This window comes from Petaurus breviceps, unplaced genomic scaffold, assembly GCF_028583685.1.
Source record: "Petaurus breviceps papuanus isolate PSGF00001 unplaced genomic scaffold, PetGlider_PUasm1.0 126, whole genome shotgun sequence".
NCBI classification, from domain to species: domain Eukaryota; kingdom Metazoa; phylum Chordata; class Mammalia; order Diprotodontia; family Petauridae; genus Petaurus; species Petaurus breviceps.
The window spans coordinates 63,927,715-63,939,985 of record NW_027185655.1 but is presented as its reverse complement, the minus strand read 5'-3'; the positions used below and the strand labels follow the sequence as shown (position 1 = coordinate 63,939,985).

Below are 12,271 nucleotides of genomic sequence, written 5' to 3'. Positions count from 1 at the left end.
GAGGCTCAGAGAGATGACAACTTTAGTCAAATCATTAAGAAGCTTTGGAGCTGCACCTTGAACCTTCTGACTCTATAGTACACTTTCCACTATATTACTCCTCTCTGTAAATAAATGCCTCATAAAACATATCTCCTAAATTATACATATATATATATATATATATACATATATATTTAGATGGATAAAATGTTTAATTGGAATATACACTTCAGTTCTGGGAACAGTTAAGATGGACATTTTCTTGTACTTAAGTACACCTTTTTTAGGTTTTCCTGGGAGCATTTCATTTTTGTTTTAAGTTCTCCTTCTTTCCATGAGCTGAATTTTGTGTCACTGAATGTATATGTTAGTATTGCTGAGAAGTTCAATGGGTGCAGGACCTGAAATAAAAATATGTTCCAATCTGAGTCCCTATAGGTTTTTAACACAATCTGTCCTTTGCTGTTAACATGTTTTTTAGCCTTGCTAACACTCTTCAAACATAAATTCCACTTAAATGTCATCTAAAAAGAGTTATTTCAAGTTTATTACAAATGGGGAAAAATCTGCAGTGATTAAAGCCTGCTGAATCTTTCTAGTAATTTAAATGACAGTTCTCACAATTGTCATTTTCTTGAGCAATTTTAGAGAAATAAGCTTACAAGGAGATAGGCCCAAACTAATCAGATTAAAGGGTATGTGTTCATAGAAAAGGAAGAAGAGATAAAAATAACCACTTTTATGCTTCATTGTATTGGATCACAGAAAGAAAATGAATAAATGGTAATTATTACTCATGATGCCCATGATTTGCGTGTGATAGAGTAGCAAAAACCCTTTACTTGGGGAGATGTGGTATTGGCTCCTGGCTTTGATGCTTACTTGCTGTGTGACCAGAGACAAGCTAGTTAGCCTCACCATGCCCCAGTTTCCTCATTAAGATAATTAAGTTCATACTTGCTCAGCCATTGTATGGTTATGCTATAAAGGAAGGTATTTAAAAAGCTTAATGACCACAGAGTTAGAACTGGAAAGGACCTGGGAAGCTGTGCATGTCTTTTACCTTCTTTCTATCCCCAGCGCTTAGCCCAGTGTCTGGCACACATTTCCTCTTAATAAACGCCCATTGACTCTTATTGACAAATAGTCCATCCCTCTTGTTTTTTTTCACAGGTGAGGAAGCTGAGATCTAGGGAGGTTGTTTAACATGCTCAAAGTCACATAGGTAACAATCATCAGTGGTAGTATATGAACCTAAGTCCCCTGACTCCAGAGCCTTCTTTCTGTGTGTTCGTGTGTGCTAATTACCTCAATTGATAAGAAACTAAGTCAAATGGCTAAATTAGATTATAGTCTCAAAGAGCAAGTCATCTCAAAAAGCTAACCTAGGGAACTTTCAATTCCTAGATTCATAATTCTGCTAACTGAGAAATTTGAAGAGGGAAGACTAGAACCCCATGACTCATAGGTCTCAGAAAAGGTGGCCATAGCAAGGAGATGGGTTAACTGGAGCCTCAGGACCTAAGTTCAAATCCTGCCTCTAATGATAGTGTTACCTCACGCAAGAGACGACCTTCCTTATCTGTAAAGTGGGAAGGAGTGTACTTTTATGACCTTTGTAGTGTCTTCCAACTCTAGATCCATAACCCTCAAAAAAAGTGTGAGCATTTTCTGTTCTTTGGGGGGGGGGGCGTCATTTAAGTAAACTGTTAAGTCCATAGAATAGGTGGCAGAGTATATAGAGTGCCAGATCTGGAACCAGGAAGACATCTTACTGAGTTCAAATTTGGCCTCAGACACACTTAATAGGTATGTGACCCTGGGCAAGTCATTAATCCTGATTGTCTCAGTTTCCTCATCTGCAAGATGATCTGGAGAAGGAAATAACAAATCATTTCACTTTCTTTATCAAGAAAACCCTAAATGAGGTCATGAGGAGTCAGAAACAAACGAAAAAAAGCCCAACAATTAACAACAAACAACAGCCCCAAACCCTCGTTTTATTAAAGAAAGGAAATTAAGGCCTAGAGAGATAGTCATTTGCCCAAGGTCATGGGACTAGAAACTCATTTGCACCAACAAGGTGCAAGGACCTACTTTCTGTAATTAGTGGTGAAATTAAAAAAAAAAAAGTACAGACCATAATGCTCCATTTCACCAAGTTTACCCTATATCATATCATATCTGATACAGGGTTGATAAGAGTGATCAAAATTTTATTGAAAAATGTAAAAACTATCCTTAGATGGGACTGTACAAAAGCAGGTGAGAGGCTAGGCTTTGGCTCATTCCAGGCCGCCCCTGGACTATAGGATTAACCAGCTTTTGTATACTGTTAAAAGGCAGGATCCCAGTTGTTATATAGCAAATTTAACCTTACATAATTAATCCTTGGCTTTTTAGAACTGTCCAAATTATCAAATAAGTATTTTTATCCAACAGTTTGTTTTGCAAAGTATTTCACATATGCAAATCTTTTGATCCTCACAATAGCCTTTTGATAGAAGTATTATTGTTTCCATCTTTACATCTAAAGAAACCGAGTCTCTGAGAAGTAAGACTGAGCCTATGGTCTTAGAGCCAGTTAAAACTAGCTAGTTAAAATGAGTTAAAGCAAGTTTATTGCTATTCACCACCCACCAGGGCCATGTTCAACCTTTTCCAGGACTCTAATAAGCCTCTTATTTCCCCCTTCTTTAATAGGCTTCCATGCACTGAGGATTGTGGGATTGCTTGGGCAAAATTTGAGTATATGTAAGTGATCTCTCCCTTTCTTTTCACTCCTTATTGGGAAAGCACAGACCATAAGTGATCTAGAAAAGATTAGCTGAGATTCAAAGCACCTGCATAGATGCACTAGCTTCTATTAAAATTCATCAAAGAAAAAAGGGTTTAAACCTTGTGTCTTAGACTGCAGTGGCACAAAAACTTGAGGCAAACTTTGAGGGATTTTCTTCTTGCATTCACCCAAGACAGTTGAAAAAAAATATTGATGGCATTCTCCCTGGTGAATTGAGACCAATTCTCTTATTGCAAGTACAAAGTTCACAGCCTTTCTAAAGAAAATCTTGTTTAAAAAAGGAGAAAAGAACCACAAAAAATAGTCCTTTGAGTAATTTTTAGTCTCAGTAGTCTATGTCAGGGGTTCTTAACCAGAGGTCCATGGACTCCCAAAGGTCTGTGAATAGATTTCAGGGAATCTGTGAACCTGGATGAGAAGGGGAAAAATTACATATTTATTTCCACTAACTTTTATATTCCTTCGTAGTCCTATATAAAGATGCATTATTTTCCGTTGTTAAATTTTAATAGATGCCAGAATTATTCTGTCTCACCCAGTTTGGAAGTGCAGGAGCTGCTCCCCAGTACAATCTCACTACCGACTAGCACAGAGGCTTTGACATGCTGATTTCTGACCTGAACCTGTTCACCACTCAGGTAACCTTGTTACCTGCTGCCCACAAAAGCTTATCATATTGATGTTGGATTTGGTGCCAACACCTGATCAGATTAGCTTAGTGTGGCTCAGAACTCCCAGGCTTTAGAATTCACCAGCTTCAATCTCCCCAGAAGCAGCAACTCCATGTGTGTAACTCCACTCCCAGTATTATATGTATTTTATTCATTTAAAAACATTTATTCCAAGAAGGGCTCCTTAGGTTTCTCCAGACTGCTGTAGGGATTCATGACACAAAGCTGGTTTCCTCTACATAAATCTTCAAAATTACTTAGTCTCACATAAGAAGATTTTTTGTGACCAATCACATAAGAAGATTTCTTGTCACACTTCTTGTGACCCTCCACTTCCAGTTCCTGTTGGCCTGCTGCTCTCTGTTGGCTAAAGTAGAGCAGGGGTGGGGGATGTTTTTCTTCCCCCAGCTCTACTGTTCCTTACTGGCCCCCTTCAGCTATGTAGTATGGCTCAGCCCCAATGGTTTCTCAAGTAAGGCAAGGCAGGGATGGGTGTGTGTCTGCACAGGATGAAGGCAGAAACTCCTGAGTTCTTCTCTCCCTAGAAGCAGCAACTCCATGGGTGTGTGACTCCATGCTACCCACTCCCTGACAGAGAGGTATTGGATTAGCTGAAGAATAAGTCACACATTTGTTTGGACACTACCAGTTTGGGAATTTGTTTTGTTTGACTGTGCATATCTGTTTCAAGAGTTTTCTTCCCCCCCCCCCCCCCCCCAGTGACTGGTGGAGGGGAGGTGGGAAGGAGCATGAATGCTTGCTAAATTTTTTTAAAAATTAAAATTTTAAAAAGTTTGATCAAGGAGGACTTAAAAATAGAGGGAAAGGAAGAAAATTGCCAGCATAGATCTGCCAAATTTGGTACCTTAGAGGGTAGCAGACACAACAAAGGAAAAAATAGCAAGAGAGAGGACCAGTAATTTACTGGAGATATAGAAATAAAAACCATATCCATATGAAATGGAATAATTAAGAAACAGCCAACTAGAGAGCTTAATGCAAGGAGGCATTATTTTTAATGCTTTACCGCAAACAGAACTGATGTTAACTGATTAAATCAATTAAAGACACTTTTCCAACTTTATTCCACTCCTTAACCCTTTCTTGCCCTCAGACTTCCTTCTCTCATACACACGCCTAAAAGGACACAGAAGGGAAGGGTGCAAAGAGAAGAAGATCCAGGCTAGGCCACACCTTTTCCAGAACATTGAGTACAGCTTACAAGGAAAAAATTCTACCTATGCATGTCTTGATAGTGATGTTGATTTCTCCTACATATAGGGAGAAATTAGAGAAGAGATCTGAGGACCAAAGATAGAAAGGTAAGCTATCAATTAAGAATTTATTAAGCATATACTCTATGTTCTAGACAGTGTGCTAAGCATTGGGGGTTACAAATACAATCCTTATTCTGAAGGAGCTTGCATTCTAATGGGAAGATTCAGAGATAATTAAGATATAATCTCTGTCCTCAAAAAGTTTGTTATCAAGAAATGATTGGAGCATATACATTTCATTATTTTTAGCATATGCAAACAAACAGTTAGGATAGGAAAAGAAAACTGAATCCCATAGTTTTAATATAGATTTGTAAACTAGGTACTCATAAAATGGATAAGATGCTAAAGAAATCAGGTGTCCCTAGGCAACATTTTTATATCTATTTACTAGAAGATGAACATACATGCAACTCCAAATCATCAGCATAGGTGTCTAAGTTTATATTTTAGTAAATACTTGTCAACTTTTAATATGTATTTATTTGTCTCATAATTCCATTACACATAACTTGTTTGGCGATATTTAAACAAATTTATTTTGTTATCAATGAAAGGAAGTAATTTAGGAAACAGAACAGTGCAGAAAAATGTTACATCTAAGTATTTGAGTGGGTTATTGACTCATTAGTTTAATAACTCATTTTCTCCAAACTTGAATAATTTAAATGCATTAGAAATGATACAGCACTAAAAAGTGAATTCTTAAACTGGTAAACACTGGATCTTGGATCTGAGCTTGTAGTTATTACTTATTTAAAATAAACAAGCAAATTCCATTGAGATATGGTCTCATTTCCAGGAATGGTCTATTAGTAGGCAGCAGTGAGTGCAACAATTAACCATATCAGCACATTAAAGCCTGATGTGTAAACTCAAACAGCAACAAACACACATCCTACCATGGCCTATTAAGTAATCAGAAATGATTGCAGATAATTAGCTTGTGAACAGCTGCATAAACTCAAGTATTCCATTTTTTATCAGTCATGGAGACTTCAAATAGAAAGTAGGTTTATCAAGTGTGGTTTGTATCAGGAATTTCAAAACAGAACAGATGGGCAACAAATTCAAACTTTTGCCAAATACCCCATCTCCTTCATTTGCAGAATTCCCTCAGATGAAATTCCTAATATTTTCATGCTATAGATATGAGAGAAGATAATATCAAGAAGAGGGCTCCATCAATAAATGATTTTAAATTATTGCAAAGCATGACTTATGCAGAGCAAGGTGCTAAAAGATGGACTCAAAATGGGGTCTGGAAGAGGGTTGATCTTTAAAGAATATTTTAAAGAGGCCGTTCATTCCCATGTGTATCATTTCTACTTGGTTGTGTTTTTTGAGCTTAAATTTGCTTCTCCTACTCCCATGTGTCACTTCTGAATGGGATTGTTTACAGAGCTCCAGGTTTTGAAAACTTAGTTATATTTGAAGTGACAAGGAGCATAATTCATGACAAGCTTTTCAGCTTTGATAGAGGCTCTTCTGTAAACCTAGAAAAGAGAAGGCTTAGGATAAGCACAAGAACTGCCTTTCAAATATTAGGCAGTGGGGTATAGTGGGAAGAGGCCTGGAGGTGAAGCCAATACTTGGCCTTGCTCAAGGTTACACGGCCAGTTATTTCTGGGTGTGGTGCTAAGTATCTGAGCCTGGATTTGATCCCCAGGTCATCCCGACACTGGAGCCGGTGCTCTTACTCACTGAGCCACCTGGCTGCCCCTAAGCAATTGGGGTTAAGTAACTTGCTCAAGGTTACACGGCCAGGTGTTTCTGGGTGTGGTGCTGAGTGTCTGAGCCCGGGATTCGATCCCCAGGCCGTCCTGACACTGGAGCCGGTGCTCTTACTCGCTGTGCTACCTGGCCGCCCCTATGAGCCTCTTTTTCAACTTGTGGTCCTATAGACCTCTGACACTAGCTGTGACTGGGAAAGTCATTTAACCTCTGTGTATATAAGCCATGCACTAATGATATCACAGCTCTTTAGGAGTAGTACAAGTATAAGATGTGTGCATACTTATATTAGATATGTATGACCACATGAGTTGCATAAATGACCCTCATGGGTGGTACAAATAGATGTCTCTAGAATAGATGTCCTTTTCCAAGGAGACTATGATTGCCACTTTGAGGGGAGCAGAAGAGCAATGGCTAAATGCTTCCTGCTCCCTTCACCTATCTCCACAAGTCTTTTAGGCTAGATTTATATTTTCCCTCCCACAATATATGTGTGTATATCTAGATATAGACATATCTAGATCTAGTTATAAGACATATCTATATCCAGATATACACATACATATGTATACATATGTGTATGTGTGTGTGTTTGCTAGTCTGGAAGTATGTCTGATTCAAACAAAAAGCCTTTTTCTTGATCACAAGTCATTAAATTTATACTTGCCAATCTTTCACCCAAAGACTTGTCACACAAAAGACCATCCCAAATAGAGAATAATAGGACCAAACTCATTTATCCAAGAAAATAGGAAATATAAGAATATAGGAAATATAAAATACAGACTGTAATATACCAGAAAATATATAAGAATAAATTAGCTTTTTTTTTTTCTCCTGGGAGCAAGATGAGATCTTGGTTCAAACCAAAAAAGGAACCTCAGTCTTACCAAAGGGGAAAATCTATCAAGTCTCTAGGGAAGCAGGCTGGAAATCAGGAATGCATTAAGAAGTTGGTTTCTCCAAAGCCTTTTTTTCCTCCTTGCTTTACAGGTCTCTCCTGGAGAGTATCTGGCATCACCTCCAGCCCTTATGCAGATATTCTGCATCACATCAAGCTCTGTATTCGTTCCACTAATCTGGAGTCTCACCTATATCCATAGAAACACTCAAAATGCCACAGGCTTGGGGGAAAGCTCAGCCACACGAGGGTGAGTAAAAAAAGTCAACTCAAAAAATGGCTATAATACTTCCTTCTCATCACTCCAGAGTCTTTTCTACCTTTTTGCTCCTGGGCCACATTTGTACTTTTGTTCTGAAGGTTTTGCTACATCACCTTTTTTTTTTAAACTTGACTTTGATTCATTACAAACCACTCATCCTTTCCCTTCCAAACTTAAACCACTGGAGGTGGTGCTGAACTGCCCTTCTGCCTATTTTCTATAGCCCAATGTGATTATTCTTCTGAAATCCAGGGATTCTGCTATATTTAAACAAATACTAGGGCGATAATTAGGTGGCCCTGATGGATTAGCAACTAACTTTTAAAAAGGTGGACTCTTTTGAAGTGCAGTGGACTGCTTTAACACCAGCTGTTTAGCATAATTAAATCAAATGCGGTATCTTTTGACATTTCCTTGATCTTCCAAACTTCTGTCACATAATTTAAAAGTCTCCATCCTCTGTCTCCATTATACCCTACAGATTCTTTCTTGTCTTTTAGCCTGCTGGGTTTTTATTCCTCACTGCCATTTTGCTTTCCCTCATTACTTCAGACCTTCTTCTTCTACTTTCCTGCTTTTGAGACTGGTCTACACTTTTGTCCTGAATTATTCCAATATTTCAGCCATTCTTGGTTTCCTCTAGGGGAATACTTCTTCCATCTTATAGATTGCCTCCTTTCTGTAATGTGTTAACTGCTCTTTGAGAGTTTCTGAGCCCCTTAAACTAGGAGGGAGTAAAGCACAGAACAAAGGTTTTTAACCTGGAGAGTGTGGATAGATTTTAAGGAGTCCATGAAATTGGATGGAGGGAAATATATACCTTCATTTTTTACTAACTTCCAACTGAAATTTAGCGTCTCCTTCCTGAATGCAGGCAACAAATATTATTGTGAGAAGGAGGTCACAGATTTCACCAGCTTGTCAAAGAAATCTATCTATCTTGCAAAAATAATAAAGAAGCCCCGGTGTAGAGGAAAGGTCCAAAGGATATAAAGTTCAAATTCTAGATCTGCCACTTCCAACCTGTGTGACCTTGGGAAAATCACCTTTCTGGGTTTCAGCTATAAATGAGGGTTTTGGGCTTTTAGCACTAAATCTGTGGAATTTATGAAAAATTCCCCAGGTGGCCAACCCAAACTTGTACACATTTGGCTTAGCCAATGCACACAAAACATCATTAGGCCTTTATTCAAGGTATTCCTGGCTTGATAGAACCTGTTCTATATTGTGTTCCTTGGGCATAGCCTCCTCCAAGAACCCAGGGTCACCTACAGGCTAGGCTGAGACATTAAAGAAGGACTTTCATTGAGGTCCTGAATTATTCAACAAATTGCTACCAGCTCTCAACCTTTAAATATACACTTAACTCCCATCCTGACACTCACAATGTGCTATTAGACAAAAAGCACTCATAGTCAAATGGTATAGTGGTGCTTACTAGCAATGTGGACATAGTTAACATGGATGCTAGATCAACAAATTACAGGGAAGAAGAGCTCAGGAGAAAAGAAAACATCCTCTATATTGACCACATAGTAAATGGGAGAGGCAAAAGGATCACAGGACAAGCAGTTAAAAGACTGGGGTTTAAAATCCCAGCTCTAACACTTTTTAGCTGTCACATCACATAGGAATCCTGAGTATCACTTCATTCCTTTGGAAAATGCAATTATTCTTTATACAACCTACCTCACATTGTTGTTTTGCGATGACCATTTTATAAATCTCAGAGTGAATGAAAAAGCATTTAATATAAGACAGGATGTGTGGAAAGTTTTTAGGATATAGATAAAGAATCCCTTCCCTCAAGGGGAAAATATGTGTGTATGTGCTTGTGTGTGTACACACATAAATTTAAATATGTGTGTATGTATATATGTATTATGCTATGGGACTTGTGGTCAGGCAAAGCTGTTTTGGTCTGGGAAATCATGGGGATAGTGAATGAAGCAATAGGGTGATGTTCCATTATATTCATAAACCATAATTTGTTCATCTATTCCCCAATTGATAGGCAACCTCTTAGTTTCCAGTTATTTACTATTACAAAAAGATCTACTATAAATATTTTTATACATATAGGTCCTTTTCTTCTTTTCTTTTGGTACTACTGTATCAAAGGGCATGAACAGTTTAGTAACTTTTGGGGCATAGTTCCAAATTGTTCTCCAGAATGACTGGACTAATTCACAGCTCTACCAACAATGCATTAAAGTGCCTGTTTTTCCATAAGCCTTTCAACTTTTGCCATTTTCCATCTTTTGTTATTTTTTAATCTGATGAGTGTGAGGTGGAACCTCAGGGTGTCTTTAATTTATATTTCTCTAACTAGTAATGATTTGGAATATTTTATTTAAAATATGGCTCTTGTTAGCATGTGCAGCTAGATGGCACAGTTGATAGAGTTCTGGGCCTGCAGTCAGGAGGAGTTCAAATCTAGCTTCAAATATTTACTAATTGTGTGATCCTGGGCAAATCATTTAACCCTGTTTGCCTAAGTTTCCTGATATGTTAAATGAGCTGGAGAAGGAAATGGCAAACTACTCCATTATCCTTGCCAAGAAAATCCAAAATAGAGCTACAAAGATTCAGACATGACTGAAAAATGATTTTTTCAACATTTTGATGAATTTTGAAATTTGTTGAATTTGAAATTGTTTGAAACAACAACATTGATAGCATATATTTCTTCCTTAGAAAACTTGGTGTTTAAATCTTTTGACTAAACAGCCTTTCCAGATAAAATGGTAAAATTGATTAGATTACAGTTCCCAAAATAAGAGATGGAAAGATGAGAAGGCTCTTGCTTGGTAATAGAGAAGAAGTCTTGCATGTAGAAGAATGATCTCAGGGAAGGGAGATTTTGTAGTTAAGTGATTTAGATACTCTTAGGCATGATCTCTAGAGGTCTGATTTGAAGAGTGAAGAAATAACAGGATAAAAGGTAGGGTCATGGTTATAATTATCACCCATAAGAAGTGGAAATAATGAAAATCATTTGGGAAGTGAAGCTTACATATCTACTTCTAAAAAAACCCTCTAGTTTTGGGGCAGTTAGGTGGCACAGTGAATAGAGCATGGGCCCTGGAGTAAAGAGGACCTGAGTTCAAATTTGGCCTTAGACACCAGATGCTCAACTAGCTGTGTTTCCGTGGGCAAGTCATTTAACCCCAATTGCCCTGCCTTCCCCCCTCCCAAAAAACACAACCCTAGTTTTGTATATCTCTGTTCAAGATCTCTTTGTCTGTTAAATGCCTGTTAAGCCTGTCCTTTACAAAGGGACTTACTCTAAATTTTATACCATCCAAAGGAAGTGACATTAAGTTCCCTTATAAAGAACTTAATGTAGCAAGGATGATATAAATGATACCTTGTAAACTTGGCCTCGAGGCAGCTAGGTGGTACAGTGGATAGAGCACTGGACCTGAAATCAGGAAGACTCATCTTCCTGAGCTCAAATCCAGTCTCAGATACTGACTAGATGGGTGACCCTGGGCAAGTCACTTAACCCTGTCTTGCCTCAGTTTCCTCACCTGTAAAATGAGCTAGAAAATGGAATATCTTTCAGTCACATCAAAATATTTGGTAAGGAACTTCTAAACTGTTCAGATCAGTCTTAGAAGCAAGTATAAATAAACAACAGAAAAAGAATAAATAAACCAGGCCAGAAGTCAGGAAGACCTGAGTTCAAATTTGGCCTCAGACACTTATTAGCTGTGTGACCCTAGGCAAGTCCCTTAATCCTGTATGCCTGTTTTCTCATCTATAAAATGAGCTGTAGAAGGAAATAGCAAACATTCCAGTATCTTTGCCAAAACTGCCCCCCCCCAAAGGGGGTCACAAAGAGTTCTATATAACTGAAATGACTAAACAACAACAAATTTTGTTTGTTCTCTATGCTCTTCTACTTTGGGAAATTTCATGTATTTGATGCTGACATCTGCCACTTTTATTCCTGGTTTCTTTATTCTTTTTCATCATACTACTAAAATAGAAATGTCCCTGCTTTCCTTAGGTTTCCATCAGTATTTTCTTTTAGTGCCATGCACAGTCCTATTCTGGTCTTCCACTCCTAAATGTAAGGCTGCTCCTGCTTAAGTACCCGTGAGAAGCTGCCTTTTGCAACGTGCATGGTTGATCTACAAATTTACAATAACTCCACTGTGCTTCCGGTCGGGAATTATGAGAAAAAGTTCTATTTGTGCATCACTTTGCAACTTTCTCCTTAATACCCTACTTTTATTTTGCCTCCAAATTAGTTTAATGCTCAGTTGATTTGCTTCTATCTTCTAAAGGGGGCTATAACATAATACATTGTGGATTTTTGTCACTGTCCACATTTCTTTTCAAAAGAGAATATGAATGGTTTTGATCAATGATTCACTTCCTGGTATCAAGTCTTACTAAAATGGCCTTCCTTTTAAAAACTCTGGCAGTAGACATATCTGACAAGTACAATCAATATCATTGGGTAAATTTACCATTTGGTGCTCTGAGTAAGGAGACCATTGCCCACACTTTTTCTTACACAAGTCATGTAACCTCCTCAGGCTTCAGTGTCTTCATCTTTAAAATGAAGGTGGATCAGAGGGCCTTCAGTCCCCTTTCAGCTTTAACTCTGTGACCCTATGGCATGATATT

General features: G+C 38.0%; 1 long non-coding RNA gene across 1 annotated transcript in view; it reads left to right on the top strand.

The window, feature by feature from the left end:
• LOC138170402 (uncharacterized) overlaps positions 1 to 12,271 on the top strand; it is a 464,830-nt gene that overhangs the window by 443,475 nt on the left and 9,084 nt on the right. Inside the window, exon 2 of the long non-coding RNA XR_011170604.1 lies at positions 7,461 to 7,618. This is a non-coding gene — a long non-coding RNA (uncharacterized lncRNA). The remainder of the gene's footprint in view (positions 1 to 7,460; positions 7,619 to 12,271) is intronic.